The sequence below is a fragment of the Agelaius phoeniceus genome, chromosome 1 (genome assembly GCF_051311805.1).
Source record: "Agelaius phoeniceus isolate bAgePho1 chromosome 1, bAgePho1.hap1, whole genome shotgun sequence".
Classification (NCBI taxonomy): domain Eukaryota; kingdom Metazoa; phylum Chordata; class Aves; order Passeriformes; family Icteridae; genus Agelaius; species Agelaius phoeniceus.
In genome coordinates this window covers 44,791,114-44,807,042 of record NC_135265.1, presented here as the reverse complement: position 1 = coordinate 44,807,042, position 15,929 = coordinate 44,791,114, and the positions used below count along the sequence as shown (strand labels likewise).

At 42.1% G+C, this 15,929-nt stretch overlaps 1 protein-coding gene across 5 annotated transcripts in view; it reads right to left on the bottom strand.

Moving 5' to 3' along the window:
- TMEM108 (transmembrane protein 108) overlaps positions 1-15,929 on the bottom strand; it is a 162,813-nt gene that overhangs the window by 27,596 nt on the left and 119,288 nt on the right. The window lies entirely within an intron of this gene.

Sequence of the window (15,929 nt, the reverse complement as noted above, 5' to 3'; positions counted from 1 at the left end):
AACCCTTCATTTTCAGTTCCTGCCCAGGCAACACACATATCAACAGACTTGCAGGCTCTGTAGAGCAGCACAGACCTGACCCTGAGCTTGTGTGAGACATCTGGCCCTACTGAAACCCAAAGAGCTCTGCCAAGCTGGAGCCATCCAGGGGCTGGCTCTATGTCTGGACAGCTGCAGGGCCAAGAGCACTCTGTCATTACTACCCTGAGAGCCAGCAGTGCAGACTGACCCCTCCAGAGCTCCACTCTTATCTTGGGGGCACAATCCATTAACAGGATCATGTTAGTGCATGCTTCTCACTACACCTCCCTCCTGAACCAGTGCTGGCGCTAGCCTCAAACAAATGAGCTGATTGCAAGGAGGAAGAAAGGAAAGGGAGGACACAAACAGACAGCAGAAAGTGAATAGTATTTTTACATGTTAGGACAAAATAACCAATTGTAATCTCTGTTTAAAAAAAAATTACTCACCCATTCATTTATTCATTGATTCATGCATGTCACTATAGGACACGAAACAACACGAGCGCACACACTGCTGCTCTCAAGGTGAAGAAAAGGGAAGTTTATTTTCTGACTCTAACATTTATAATTTTCTATAAGAGACAGTGGATTGGAGGGTGAAAGTGCCACCTCTCCAATGACACTGGACAAACCAACAGTATATCAAACTTTTCTTCTTCCATAAAAGAATGCAAAACAATAAGTTATTTACAGAAAGTGTGTGAGAAAGTTTGCTACAAGAATGTAAACATCAGAAGGCTTAGAAAATCTTAAAAAATCAGGGCAACATATTCATTTGTTCATGGGCATGAATATGATCAAACTCACCTTGCAGACTAGGAATTGCTGGTGGCAGCTATGCAAATCCATTCCTAGTCAGCACCTTGTGAGATGTTTTTATTTACATGTCTTTTCATGATGTGTGTATGATTATGCTGAAGATTCTCTCTGCCCCTCCTGTGCACTCACAGGCACATGTATGTTATAGCAGCAGTTGTGAGGGAAGAAGTCTGGGCATACCAGTGTTTGTTATAATTAGCAGACACATTTATATTTCATTTTTATATTTTGGTCCTGTTCTTATCAAAAATCAAATCGGGAAAAAAATGCAATTTCTTGTAGTTTAGGTCTTACCTCCTTTTCCAGTATACACATCAAGGTCTTTCATTTGTTGGAAGTTAGAAAAAGCTACTGACAAAGGCTGCCCAAGGAAGGCAGTACTATGAATCAGATGGGACATTCTGAGGTGGGTCTGAAGTGTCCACACAGCATCATCTCCAATAGGAGAGGAGATAAAAATCCAGGCATTTGAGTCTCCTTGTCAGTCTCTGTTAGAGTCCCTGAGCAAAATTACTCATTTGGAGGCATTATCTCTACATATGGCAAAATCTTCAACCATGTACACATGGCATGCAGCCTATGAATACAAAATCAATTTAAAAGGATGCCTCCTAATGCAAAGTGAAGACACGACCTTTGCTTATCCCCAAATATATGTCATGACAACTGACACTCAGCTGAAGTGTGAGAATGGAGTGCTCTGCCTCCAAACCACAAGAGGTAGAATCCTTTTGAACTGGGTGGAACAGAGCCCTAGCTGACAAATTGACCTCAGCTAGACCTGGAGGGACACCTCTGTCACACTAAGCAGAGATTTTTGTCATGAGATGTCAGAGGATGGCTGGGTCATTTGTGGAGGTGTCTTTTGATGGTTTAGGAGTAGGAAGACTTGATTTCATAACAGCTGCTCGTTTACAGTTTGCCTGATACAGCGGGTGACAATTCAATAAAGGCAGGAGCTGGAAAAATCCACTTTTTGTAAATATGTTTTGGGTTTAAGGGGTTTTAGTTTGTCTGTTCCCTTTAACGATTTGCAGTCTATAATGTTTTTTCTTAGGTCAAGAAGCTTATTTGAAGATGAAGGGCACAGATCTGGAGGAATTTTAAGTGGAATTTCACACAAGTGCTCAGCTTGACAGAAACAACAAAATTCACCCAATGAAAAACCCAAGTCAAAGGCTGATTCAAACTTACTCAGTGGATTTATGTGACCAATCCCTCAATATTTTGATGAGATGTTATCCATACCTGTGTTCTGGGTTTGTAAAAATGGAAAGTTTGTCTCTCTCTACTTGACATGCTACCAACATGTTGAGTCAAAGCCTCAAAAGGACACTTGAATTCCAGCATTAACTCTACACTGCTCCCTGGAATGGGTAAGATATTAGGGAAACCTCTGCAGATAGAAGCCTTAGAGAATTACTCTAAGGAAGGAAAAGAAGAAGGAAGAACAAAGGAGATACCCCAAGACAGGGACTAGGGAGAAAGACAGAGGAAGGAAAAAGGGAACAGAATAAAGAATGGAAAATGGCATATTTTCTTACCAAGCAATACTGGATGTAAGAACTATGTTCAGAATAAATAATGTTATCTGAAAAAGCTAATTGCTTGTATCTGGCAAAATCCTCTTTCTGATCATTGTACAAACCTCCCATTGACATGGCTGAGATATTTACTTCTTGCTGAATGAACATTATTTATACTTTGGCCCAGAGTTTGGCATCAGAACTGGAACTGAGTCTTTCATGCAGAATAAATCTGACATTCTTCCCTTCAACCACTGCTTAACATTCTAGGAAAAATTAAATTCTTCATCAATATGTACAAACTGTGCCAGAATGAGCTCTGCCTTCGGACTGGCATTCAGGAGGGCTGTGCTGCAGTACTTCAAAGCAAAATTTGGCCTTCAATTCTAATTGCTCCCAACTCCAGAAATACTGAATTGATTTTCTTCAGACATGAACTGTTTTCTCCTTCATCACCGAGGTCTATAAAACAAGATGGGTTCAAATTTCCTAGCGTCAGCTCTTCTTGAGTTATGAGGTCAGAGAAGCTGCAACCGGAACAAATAGGAATAGCTGGTTTCTCTTCATGCCCAAATATCATAAAAACAGCCAGGCTGCTTTCGCTGACAGTTCTCGAAATATTCACCTTTAGACTGAGCCAAGCCTGAAAGGTACATTGCTACCCCTCAAGGAGCTTTCTTGAGAAAATTAGGAACAAGTGAAAACTGGGGAAGAGCCTGGAAAAAGAAACCAATAGGATGCAGTAACAGTGGTTTTGTTTCCACAGAAGTAATTTACAATTCCCACACCTCCATCATAAATTAGCTTTGGAGGAGCCCACATGCTCCTGAGTGGGACTGTGGCTTTCTTCTTTCCTAGAAGAGACATTTTTCCTCTTAGCATCAGATAATCATAGGCTGCTTAGGGAAATTTTAATCTGTTCCTTATGTCTTACAGAGAGGAACCCTGCTACAATGACTATCGGGAACGCGTGTAAGACTTCCCCCAGATCCTTGCTGGATCTGCTTTGGCAACCCCATCTTTCAAGCTGAACCTTGAAGCCCAGATCACAGCCAGAACCACGGTCACAAAGCCTGCCCAGGGGTTTTAGCATAATCTGATGTATTTATGCCTTTCACATCGAGACACGGATGAGGATGGGGAGCCTGCTCCATGTTAGGCATCGCAGGGACATTGTAATCATCTGGTCATTCTCTGAGGAACACTTGTACCCTTTGCTTTCTGCAGCTTGATAGGATCAAATGAGATTTTTAAAAGTCCAAGCCACTGGAATAAACTCCACAGCTACAAATGCTCATATTGGAGGGTTCAAGGAGGAATTTGAATCGGGTGCTTACAAACCAACTTGTTTTCTCGCATATGAGATACACAGACAAATACAAAAAAAAAAAGGCAGCGAGTTTACCTCTAGTCCCTTTTTAGCTAAAAATTATTTGCACTTGAGAACCTTCTGACCAGCCTAACTGCACATCCTTAGCCAAAGGCAGTGGTCATGAAACACCATGTAACTGCCCTGTTTCACATGTCATTCCCTGGTACAGGGAATCTCTAGTACAGCATGAAGACACTGAGGACATCACGTGGGGCCACCATGTGAAAAGATCTTCTTACTAAGTTGTCACACTGTCAAAAGCTGCAACCACTCACTACTCTAGTGAGCCATGAATGACTTGTTTTGCTACTTCTCAAGCTCTCCTGGCAAATACAGAAATACTGAGACACAAATGCCCATATCTTGATCACCAGAAGAAAGGGTCACTAGATGCTGGAATATGTTTTTTATGGTGATGAAGGGCAAGTGCTGTGGGCAAAAGACAGCTATTTCTTGAGGACCCAGCTACTTGCTCTGCCATTTTTGCTTCATGCTTCTAAGACAAAAAGCCTGCACAGTCTACCTGTGCCACCAGGCCTCCCGTCAGGTTCAATCTCACCCTGGTACTCTGACAACAAAAGATCTGCCCATCCATGAGGCACCTGCAATGCACTGAAATCACAGGGGTTACAGAAACAGAGCTGAGGGCAAATCTGGACCCATTCTCTTCTGGTTGTTTTAGAAAACAAGTGTAATAGTGCAGCTGTTCCTCTTTAGAAATAAATAGGTTACAGTGTTTGCATGTTTATGGGGATTTGCTCCCCAAGGTGCATCACACAACTCCCATTTCGCTAAAGTGGGTGACATGGGAATGCTGAAAGGTGGAGAGACAAATTAATAGGAGGTTTTCCACTCAGCTTTTCAGTGAGAATACAGCATTCTTATTTAAAAATAATAGGATAGTGGCAGTTACGAACCATCTGCAACTCAGCATTGAGGAAAACAGTAAAAATTTGATTAGAAAAACATTTCAGACCCCAAAAATAATGGTACTCTGCAATTGCAGCAATGATTTTGCTGTACTGCATGTAAACAAGTTACATTAGTGGTCAGGTGAGCCAGTGTTTCTCCCTGCCTCTCCAAAGGGCAGGTGATTTAGCACAGGCTCAGCTGCCTGGGATGTGCATGTGGAGTAGGTGTGTTCTGGCCAGAACTAATCATGGAGTGTGCTCTTGCTGTCCATACTGCAAAAATAAGAGTACAGGGCTGATGTCTGCACCTTAGGGAGTACTGATGCCTCATCCAGGGTTAATGAATTTTATGGATCCACTTCCTGAACATGTAGTTAATGAGTCCAGAAACTGTAAGCACCAAGCCTCAAGCACTCCCTGTCGCATCGATAGACAGGTGACTGTGAAGAGCCACTCACATGGACATGTGGATGTTTCTGCTTTACTTCAAAAGGAACCTCAAGGCTGCATGCAAAGAACATCAGGGAACACATGGAAAGTCACCCAAGTCTTGACATTACTCATGCTTCCCTGCTCATTCCTGCCTTTCCAGGACGTGCCAAAGCTTCTTATGAAGCTGCAGAAGGGGTGTCCACAGCTCCTGGGAGCACAAGGACAGAGCCTGTTGTGTCCCCACGGTGTCCTGTCCTCTTCCCACTCAAAGTGGGGCAGGACACAGCTGATCCAGCCTGCTTATGCCTCACTCTGACCCTGCCATCAACAGAGCAGGGGCTTAAATACAGGGTGTTATTATGGGGTGTTGCAACCAGGTGGCTTTGTAAGTATATAATAACAGATCTATTTGTCTGTCTATCTATCTATCTATCTATCTATCTATCTATCTATCTATCTATCTATAATATATACTTTTTTATGTCTTTCTAGATATAAAAAGAAGAAGTATAATATATATACACCACTATAAGGTATTGTTGTTACAGTAGTTCAAAACATTTGATGCCAAATTTCACTGTTGCTTTGCATAGCCAGACATCCTTCAGTTGATCCAAAACATTTTGATTGAACTATTTTGTGGAGAGACAAGTTTGCGGGCAGCATCTTTCTGGAGCTTCTTTTCACCCACAGGCACAGTGGCAGCCAAAGAGGAGGTCACAGTGGCATGGCAAACCAACCTCCCTGAGGCTTCTGCTCCATTTCTGTCCTCTAAAGGGTTGGAGCCCCTGCTGACAACCTTGCCACTGAGTGATAGCTGAGATGGAAATTAAATAGCTGGAACATTTGCCTGCATGTACAGAGGGAGGCAAACAGGAAGGGAGGGGGAAGCTGTTGATATATAGCAACTGTGTAGAGCAGTAAATATTAGCATTAATTTTGCTCATCACAACTGCCTATTCATTACAGTTTTCCACGTACCAAATCCATAAGTCTGTATATGCTGAGCCAGTGCTTGCAATAGCAAGCAGCAGATAATGTATGATGTATTACCTCCCTTATAATGGATTGGTTATTTCAGCCTTGATGTGATGAAATAAATGACAGCAATTTTGCTAATACATGTGTTTTCAGCTCTCCCCCTCCTTTCAAATAGGGCAAAAAGGTGTCCTTTAACATTTAGAGCCATGGAAGAACACAATATGTATGATGGTAAGTGACTATAATGTAGTATGCCATAAACCCTAAGTACCATCTGGTTTGAAAGGAAGCTGATATGAGGTATAAAGAAGGTATTTTGCACATAACAGAGGTAATAAATTTGAAGTTTGCTGGAGGATTTAGACTCAACTGGAAATAAATTCATTGCAAATATTTTGAAGTACTGTATAGATACATTAAGAAAAGATTCTGCCACTAAGCTGAAAGTTCTTCTGGTTCATCTGGTAATATTAGAGCTTTGCTGGTCAAATACTGATCATATCAATCTGTGTTCTGTTTCAGACTGATGATGGGAAATGTATGGCATAAGCAATGCATTGCATGAACAATGTTTCTACATTCTCCTTTAAAGTATGAAATTCAATAGCAAAGGATTGCTGGTTCATGCCATCCTTGCCATAAAGAAGAAATTGGATGGGTGCATCATGGTTCTCTTCCTTCCCTATGCTCTGCCTGCCCATGTTCTGCTGGTTTATGAGGCCAAGCTGTGCCCAAGAAATTAGAAAAAGCAGCCAGAAGCAAGTTTCCATGAGCTTAATCCCACTACCAGCATATAGCAACTGAAAGCCCTTGTCCCAAGGAGCTCAAAGCAATTCCACCAAATTCAGCCTGCACAAACCCAGGAGAAGCAAGTGCAGCTGGGGACTCCAGAGTTCAGTTCAGGGCTGGGAATGCTGGCAAATTCTTAGGATGAAATAAACCCACATTAAGAAAGATTTGTTCAAGGCAAGATGCAAAGATTCAGGGCCTGATCCAGGGGCCACTGCCATCAGAGGGAGGATTTCCACCAATCTAAAATGGCTTTAGCCAAAACCTTTAGCTTGACTCTCATTTTGTACAAGGTCCTGTGCCCTACTCTGTCCCCAGAGAATGGCAGAAGCCCTACACTGCTCTAATCCTTGGCATGAGCATAAAATCATGCTGGGAACCCAAATAACTCCCACGATGTGAGGACAGCTCTGCCCTTTGGTGGGGCTGGATGTTAAACCAGCTGTTAAACACTGCCTGAAGCCAGCTGCACAATCTCCAGCTGTTGCAACTCTCATCCCTCAGAGAAGAGGTACCACCTTCTCTGAGATATGTCAGCTCCCCCTTCTTTTTGCTGGATTGGACACAGAAGTCCCTGCCAACCCCAGACTTCTTGACCCTCACTGAGTTAATATTTTTCCAGCACTCCTGTTGCTTATTGGGGGCTCCCAGTTCTCAAAGATTTATCAGACCAAACAGACTGTATCCAGCAGTGGCGGGAGTTGTTCCTGATGTTTATAATCCCAAAAATTACATCACAGATACCTCTTTTCCCTGATGAATGCTGACTGGCCTCCTTCCCTTCTGCCACTTTGCTTAAGTCACATTTGCCCTCAGAGAAAAATGTGGCAGAGTCATGAATAGGAATGGAAAGCTCTGTCATATGGAGAGACTAGGATGCAACGTGACAATCATGTTAACCAACTCACTGCCCTTTGGATGCATGGCCCACATCCAGCACGGTGACATCAACACAGGGCTCTGGGCATGCGCTGCAAGGCTCAGATTGTCCCAAAATGTCAGGCAGTGAGTGCCCTGGAAGCTGTGGGGTTCTCAGGAGCTGATCAGCAAAGTGCTGCACATCTGGCCCTGTCCATGCACCCTCAGCAACATCTGCAGCACTGTATGGGGGCAGCAGCACTGCTCACCGTCCCTCTTGGAAACCCACTGAAATCATCACACAAACCCATGGGGGCAAGCCTAACCTTCACAGCTTTCTACAGCAAAAATGAGGTGCAATAAGACAAAACATTAAATGGATGTCTGGCCTTGCCTTCCAACTAGAGATCTTTTTATTGGGGATTTCTACATGGCCTTCCACTGAAAAGCAAGTATTTCAGGGAGCCTTGTGTGCTTCAGCTTGATTAATCAAAGATTTGTAGCCATATAGACCACTGGAGCCCTAGTAGTCCTGGTTCCCAGCAGGGGCTGATGAAATGCTGATGAAATTCTGGCACCTGTCTGCAAGCTATGGAAATGTGAGCCACCTGTAGTGGGCAAAGGCACAGACTGAACCCTCTCCTCCAGCACTGGGCTGCCAGGTATACCACTTTCCTGGTGCAGTCGCATATGAGCTGGTCAAGAGCTCAGTCCCAGGCCTTGTGTAGCAAATCCAGAGTCAGGACTTTGCTTTCAGCAGCTTCCTCAGACTTGGTAGCAGCACAGCTACAAAATAGTCTTGCCCTTTTAGCAAATGAAAGTTTATTTTGTTGCCAGATGAAGAACTATTTGCTGGTAGGGAAAAGACAATGTTTTTTTTGCAAAACCATTAGACTGAAACCACACAGTGAGGAGGATCATGTTTAAACATTAACCAAGGAGAGGGATGGGAGAATACATTTTGTTGATCAAGGGTCCCCAAAGTAATGAACTAGACCAGTTGTGTCACTTCAGCTCTGTATTTGGGAAGTAATATTGTTTTCATCAGGCAGCAAACTACAACTTCAGGGTCGGTGGCCACCAAAGCCCACCAGAGAGACCCCTGGGATGAGAGAATACATGCACTAATGAGGGAGGAAATACACTGATGACTTCGAGGAAATGATTATCATATGTATGTTTCTTCTGGGAAATCAATGAATATGTATGTAAACTATAGTAGATAAACAAGAGCCTATTCTGTGCTCAGCATGGGCAACATTTTGGTGGAAATATCCCCTTGCACATCTGGCACCAAATAAAGAATGCCTGCTTCTTAATGCCATGTTGATGTTAAGAGATTTTATTTTCTGGATTTTTGGTAATAGTTTCCTATCCAGCCTATCTTCTGTCTTCTGCCTAATCCATCACTGAAGTTACCAAGCTGAATTTCCATGGCAACAGACTGTGAGGTCAGAGAGAAAGTACTAGGCTGGATCAAGGATCTGAAGTGGAACTGAGAAAGGGAAAGAACAAAATTACTTAGAAAAATTAACTGTCATAATAAAGGGAACAAGAAAAATAAAAGACGGATCAGATAATCTACTCCTAGTGTGAAGACTCTGTCTGGTTTCTGACAAAGATGTCACCAGTGAATGTACCCTCTGATACACACAGAAACCCAATTTGTCTCTTTGCTTCCTTTGAAATTAACAGCAACTCCAGCAGGTGCAAAATATGGACATCCAAGGAACTGCAGGGGAGTTCCCAGTCATCATTTCTTGGTATCTGCATCTTCTTGCTTAGTGAGAGCCCATCACACATTGTAACAGGCCTCCATTGAAAGAACATCTCCACCTCCACATATGGTGGGACAGACATGGAGACTTTAATCACTTTTTTTCTAACTGAGAACACGCCAATGCATTTCTCCTTTAATCCTCTTCTCAAAGGTGTAGTGACCACAGCCCAAAGCCATGTTTAATTAGCTGTCAGTTGTTTGCTCCCTGGCATAGCCCTAATGCAGGCTCCTACTTCCTGACCAGGAGCTCCTAAGGGACCACCTGCCAGTGCCCCCAGCATCCACATCAGACACCCCATAGAGACAGTGGAGTCAGCAGGGTGAGTCTAAAGATGGATGGCACAACCTCAGTGAGGGTGAGGGATGGGGGAGCGAGGTGGGCATGTAGATGCCCCCCAGGGATACTGGCATCCCTCTGGGGTTGGGTAAATTGTCACACAGGAGGTTGTGCTGTTTTAGGAAGACTGGCAGTTTCCTCCTGTTTTTAATAGGATCTCCTGCTGTGCCTGAGATGCTGTCACGGATGTGGGTCCCATCACATCACAGCAGCCACACAAGGCCGGTGCTGATACCGTCTCCAACCCAGTAGCTTCCCTTTCCTTTAGGCAACACCACACCCTGTCTGTCCACATTTGTTACCACCTTCCCCTTCCAGGTGATGGTCTAGCACCTGCAGTTCTTCAGAGAAATCCAATTAGGGACATTGTGCAAGCCCCTCTTCAGATGAAAGCTGCTGATTCACTAAGCTCCAGGCTTGCTGCCTGTACCCAAGGAGCACAGCAAACGTTTCCCCCCGGCAGTGCTCCCTCCCTTCCTTCCCGCGCCATCGGCACGTGCTGCACATCAGAGGAGACAAGAGGCTTTAGGGTCTCCTGCTCTCCACCCACAGGGGATTTTTCTCCCTTGTTCAGGAAAGATAAAGGAGGCAGGCAGTATCAGACCCTGAAAGCATTCTGGGCATGTTTGGAGGGGAGGGAGGCAGATATGGAGAGAAACCTCTAGTGCCTATCTGGGATTTATAATGTGTCTTAAATTACTGGGTTTTTTCTGCTATTTGATCTGAGAGCATATTTGAGTAAATCTGAATATCAAAGAAATTCAGAAAGACAATGGGGCAAGGAGTAGGGCAGAGACTGACAGGCAAATAAAGAAACCAGGAAGGCAGTACAAAGATGATATTGCAGATAGACCTGATTAAAAGATGAAAAAAGAGGTGACCTCCCTGGCCACCAGGAAAAACCACTCAACATAAATACAGGGTGATATTTCCCCATCTAATTTTTTCAGAATTTTACTTTTTCTTTTTTTTTTTTTTTTTTTTTTTTTTACTTTTCTGACAGTGGGTGATAGAAGGGCCATGAAACAGTTTTACAGCAAGGCACTATGGACAAAACACTGCTTAAGACAGTTCCTTGATGCACATTAAAATAAATCTAGAGCTTGACCTGGATCCTGGGGATGTGCATTTAGTGCACTTGGCCAGAGAAAAGCATAAACAAAACCTACCTAATTGAATGGCCCTCTGCCACCCTGAAAACTAAAGGGTAATGTACGTGTGCATGGTGGGACAGAACAGAGCTACTGAGACTCTCCAGCCTTCTTTGTGTGGCTATAGGAGGTGGAACAAATTCAGCTCCTTAAAAAAAATCAACAGGAAAAGGATGTCCACAGCCTCTCTGCAAAAGAACCACACAGAAGACCTAACCATGCCTGAAACACCAAACCACCACTGCTTTCATTATTTTGACCTTTTGACCAGGAAAATACTTGTTGTCCATAATGCTAGGAAAAGCCTAGGAGGTATTAAGAGAGCCACAAAACCAACTCTCACACATGAATAAGGCCCACAGCCCATGTTTAGCACCTAGGGATTAATCAGCAATAAAGGGCAGCATTGAGAAAAAAAGGGATGGCTGTTTGGAAGCCTTCTTACCTTTGGCTTAAAGGGAGTAGGAGACACTTGCAGCTGTAAAATTTTATCCATGCATTTTATGTCTGTGTGTGCACATATGTACATACACATACACACAAACCTATAATTGGTATTTTCACACTCAAAAATTCTTATACTGCTCCTACAATGTAATTATTATTCAAAGAATTACAATGTTTTGCTTTCTTGAATTTTAGGGTGGCCTGTATTACTGGAGAATAAAATAATCAGTCTTTGTTTAAGTCAGAGTTAAGATTGCTCTCACTTTTCCCCACATGCCATTTTGAGGATTAACTTTGCTGTGATTTCCTTCCCTCCCTTATTGATATTGAAATATTCTTCTTTCATTGCTCCTATTGTTTTCACACATTTTCTTCACATGTTCACAGGTACTTTCTGTTTTTATAATTTGCACATTTTCACCCATCTATAAATTGGCTGTCATAAAAGCCAGTCTGAATTGCATTTTGATTAAAAAAAGACATAACAATGTCATTTTTTCCATCCAGTATTCAGACTGGTTTTGCAATGAGCCAGTTAACAAAATCTTGACTTGCTTTTCTGCAGTTTACAGGTTGGACTATAGCTGCATTTGGGGGGCCATTTTCTGCCTCTCAGTTTTGTTAAGAATCTACTCCAAACTTGGCAGCTACTGAAAAGCTGTGTGCTCTTCTCACAACTTGTCATCTTCCATCCTTATTCAGGCATTCCACTTGGCTACTTCTTAAGGCTTAAAATTAACATGTTATTATTGTCTCTGAAGACCCTTCAGGCTTTGATTCCTACCTATTGGAGAAATTTTGATTTCTGTTTATGTACTTGCTCATAATTTGGGTTCTGTTTCCAATCTGTCACTTGCTAAACCATCTGTGCCATCTGGAATATGCCTGGCCCGAATTTGGTGGAATTCTCTTCCTTATGAAATTCATGAGATGCAGCCTGCAGATGCTTTCACTGCTTCCCTGACAAATTTACTTAATTTGGCAGCTTTGAGGTTTGCATTTTTGTCAGTTTCTAGGCCTGCATCTTGTTCTTATTATTGTGCCATAGATGGTGGAGGTATATCCAACATGGATGCATATGGCATGTGAGAATCCTTCCAGTTCCAACAGCTTTGACACACAAGTGAACACAAAGATTTGGATACCCAAGATCCTTATGAGCCATTTTTTCCTCTAATACACCATAAAGTCACAGGCACTTGAGAGTGCAGGGGGAAGGTAAGAAATTCATAGCTGCACAGAAGGTCACCAACAGGTTTATATTTCAGTGGTACTGCAGACAACAGCATCTAGGAAGAACAGGATTAGCCAATACACAGTTTCAAATATTGCACTAAGAGGAAACCAAATCTTTTCCACCAGTAGGTAAACCCTTCTGTTTGGGAGAATTTTTAGCTTCTGAGAGACAAAAATATCCTAAGGATCTGATTTTGGGTGCTATCCAAAGAATGAGGTGGGTGCAGTAGGCTCACAAGATTGAGGAAACTGGCCAGACTTTTAAAGGATTATCTAAATGATTCCTGGCTAATCAAAATATGCTGGCTCAACCATGGGTAAAATGAAGGCAAACATGGCTTGTGTGCGTCTAAATTTGACATGATGAAGGTTACTCATCTCTCAATGTCCAGAATGAAATAACTTGCAAGAAAAAAAACCCTACTTTTTTATTTGCTAACTCCTTTTCTGAAAATTCAGCTCCTAGAAACTAATGATGAAAAAATTTTGTCCAAAGACCACAGGTCTTATAAAATGGCCAAAATTATAAATGTATTAGATTTTATGAGAGAAAAATGAACTTTTCCTTGAGTTTTCTCCCACATCCATTCAAACTGTGAGTTCCTAGACACAGATCCCCAAATGTGACCACATAAAATGAAGTATGTTAACATGTATTCTAGTACCTAAAAAAGTGAGCTGATTTCCAGGGGGTAGGTAGCCTCTCCCTAGCAGAAGCAATTTGGAGAAAATGAGAAAACCCAGGTAATGAAGAACTCCTGAAGCCAGATGGTACCCAAGTCCATCCTGCTGTGCTTACCTGTTTTTCTCTGTCACTCCCCCATGGCTGCTCGGGCTCAATTAGCTTCATATTACACCACTAAACTAAAGTTTTGATGGTTGGCATTTATCCTGCTAGACTGTCATCAGAAAATATTCAAAGTGAGCAGGTGGTCAGGGAGGAACCCCACAAAACAGGTGGTGCTCTACCCTGAGAATGAGAGGACACCATTCCCAACAACATCCGGCAAATCACTTCCTTACAGCTATCGGCACTGCCACGCGCTTTGTGTGGAAACAGCAGATCTTTGGAAAAAACCCAATACAGTTGGGTAACAGCAAATAGAGAAAAGGAAAATAAACAGCCTTTGCTGGCTATGCTCTCTTCCTCAGTGTAGGGAGCGATGAAGCTGTATTTTGCATTATTGAACAGCAACCCGACAGCCACAGATTGAAGCTCCCACCAAGCTCAGATGAACAACAAGGCTGTGGAGGTGTTACTGTGTTTCTGTGTCCCAACTTCAGATACGCTGGTATTGTGATTACTGTTGTGTTTAGTAATGATAAACCACACAGAGTAAGGCTAAAAGGTGCTATCTGAATTTATAATTGTCAATGTCATTAGTGTAAAATTCTCCTTTGGAAGACCCAAAGCTCAGTGGTCTGGATTGATGCTAATGGGCAGCATCCCAGCAGGAAAACGATGCTTGCTTCATCAAGATGCTGGAAGGAGTTTGTCTGCTAGCCAAAATCTCTCTCCTACTGTTTATAAAGCAGCATCTCACTGAACTACCCTGCTTTTTACAGCTCATTACTGAGGTCTTTTAAAGGGATTGGCTGCTGCTCAATTTCATGGCTTCAGAGTTGCAGAAAAACACCTTTCAGGGTGTCTAACCTTCCCTCCAATCTCATGGCTACTCAATGTGCTAGGTAATATTTCACTAAGTCTCTCGCCCAGGAACTCCCAGTTCGTTGCTGCTGTGACAATTTGAAGTGAATAGAAAATCCATCTATCCTGTGTACTGCAAGTAATTAGACCTATGGCTGCATATCACCCCTGAAAAGTTGTTTGAGTCATGATTTTAAACATGAAATGGTTTTTGGTGGATTCAGCACTTGGTCTCTGAATAATGTGGTCTATAAACGAAAAGTGCCTTTAAAAGAAGACTTTTTTATTCTTTATTGTCCTTAATCAGTGTTGCTATAATTTCAAAACAAAGCTGGTAACTCTGCTGTTCATTGCATACTGAGATTGTGGTGACAGGAATCACATTGTTTGCTGTAACTTTTTAATTCTCCTAACAAGTTTTATGATTCCCTTCAAACAATGGATCTCCCTTGAGTACTTCTATTTTCACTTTTGATTGTAGGCAATGCATTTGTATTACCATAAAAAAGCCTTCTGAAACTCTTTTATTCTGAGGTCGTTTTATTTATCTAGTCATTAGCCTGTGATGAAAGTGACACCTCGAACGGCTCAGTCAAAAACCTTCCGCTGGCAACATACACAGATCTGCTGTGATGCATTAATCTTTTATTAGATTACAGCTATTGCAAAAGCTGAAATTCAATTGCTTAATAGGTTTTCTTAATTCTAATCTTCAGCACTCTAAAAAATAGCTAGAGGTAGATGCTAAAAATGTCTGAGGCGCTACTGAAGTTGAATGGTTTCCTAGGCATGAACTGGTAATTACTTACAGGCTTTTTAGAAATTAAAAATCCTTTTATTTCATTTCCAGTCAATGCCATCAACATTTTAATAAAACATTTACACATTACTGAGAGCAACAAACTATTTCTCAAATGAATTACAAAACTCAGTTAATAAAGATGTAAATGTCTCCCAGAAGCTCGTGCTGGCCACCAGCAATTTCTGCCACACCTCTGGCAGGAATGAATTTATTTGAATTCACAAGGTAGTTTTGAATGAAAAGAAAATGCACATCCTTTTGGGATACCTCTCAGCTGCAGATAAAGACTATTCTGACTTCTGTGAGAGCTGGTGAGAACCATTAATAATCTTCCTGACTTGCATTGACATTGAAACACCTAATGCAATTAGTTCCATCCTTACAAGATGGAAATTTTGTTTGAGAGAGCACGTTTGACTTGGCAGTGCATGCTGTTTCTGGGTGGACTCCATCCTGGGCCTCGAGTTCGCAGCACCAGGTGGGACTTCAGAGTGGATGAATCAAAAATCTTTGCTGCAGCCTGCTGGGAGTGGAAATTCAGGAGTGTCTTTTTGTGGCCTTGGTAGCTGCTGCAACAATAAAATATTTTTGCTTATTCACGGTTTGCAAATTTTAGTTAACAGTCTCATGTACTGCAGCAGGAACACAAAAGGACACTTGTAGTTGTGGAAAACATAGTAAAAAACCCCAAGGAAAATAGATTATAATTTCATAGAACAGAATATGTTAAGGACCGAAAAAGAATGCTGATTCCTGAGGAATTTTCCAATTTTCTTTTTAAGCTTTTTCTAATGCACTTACAAATGCATAAATTGTT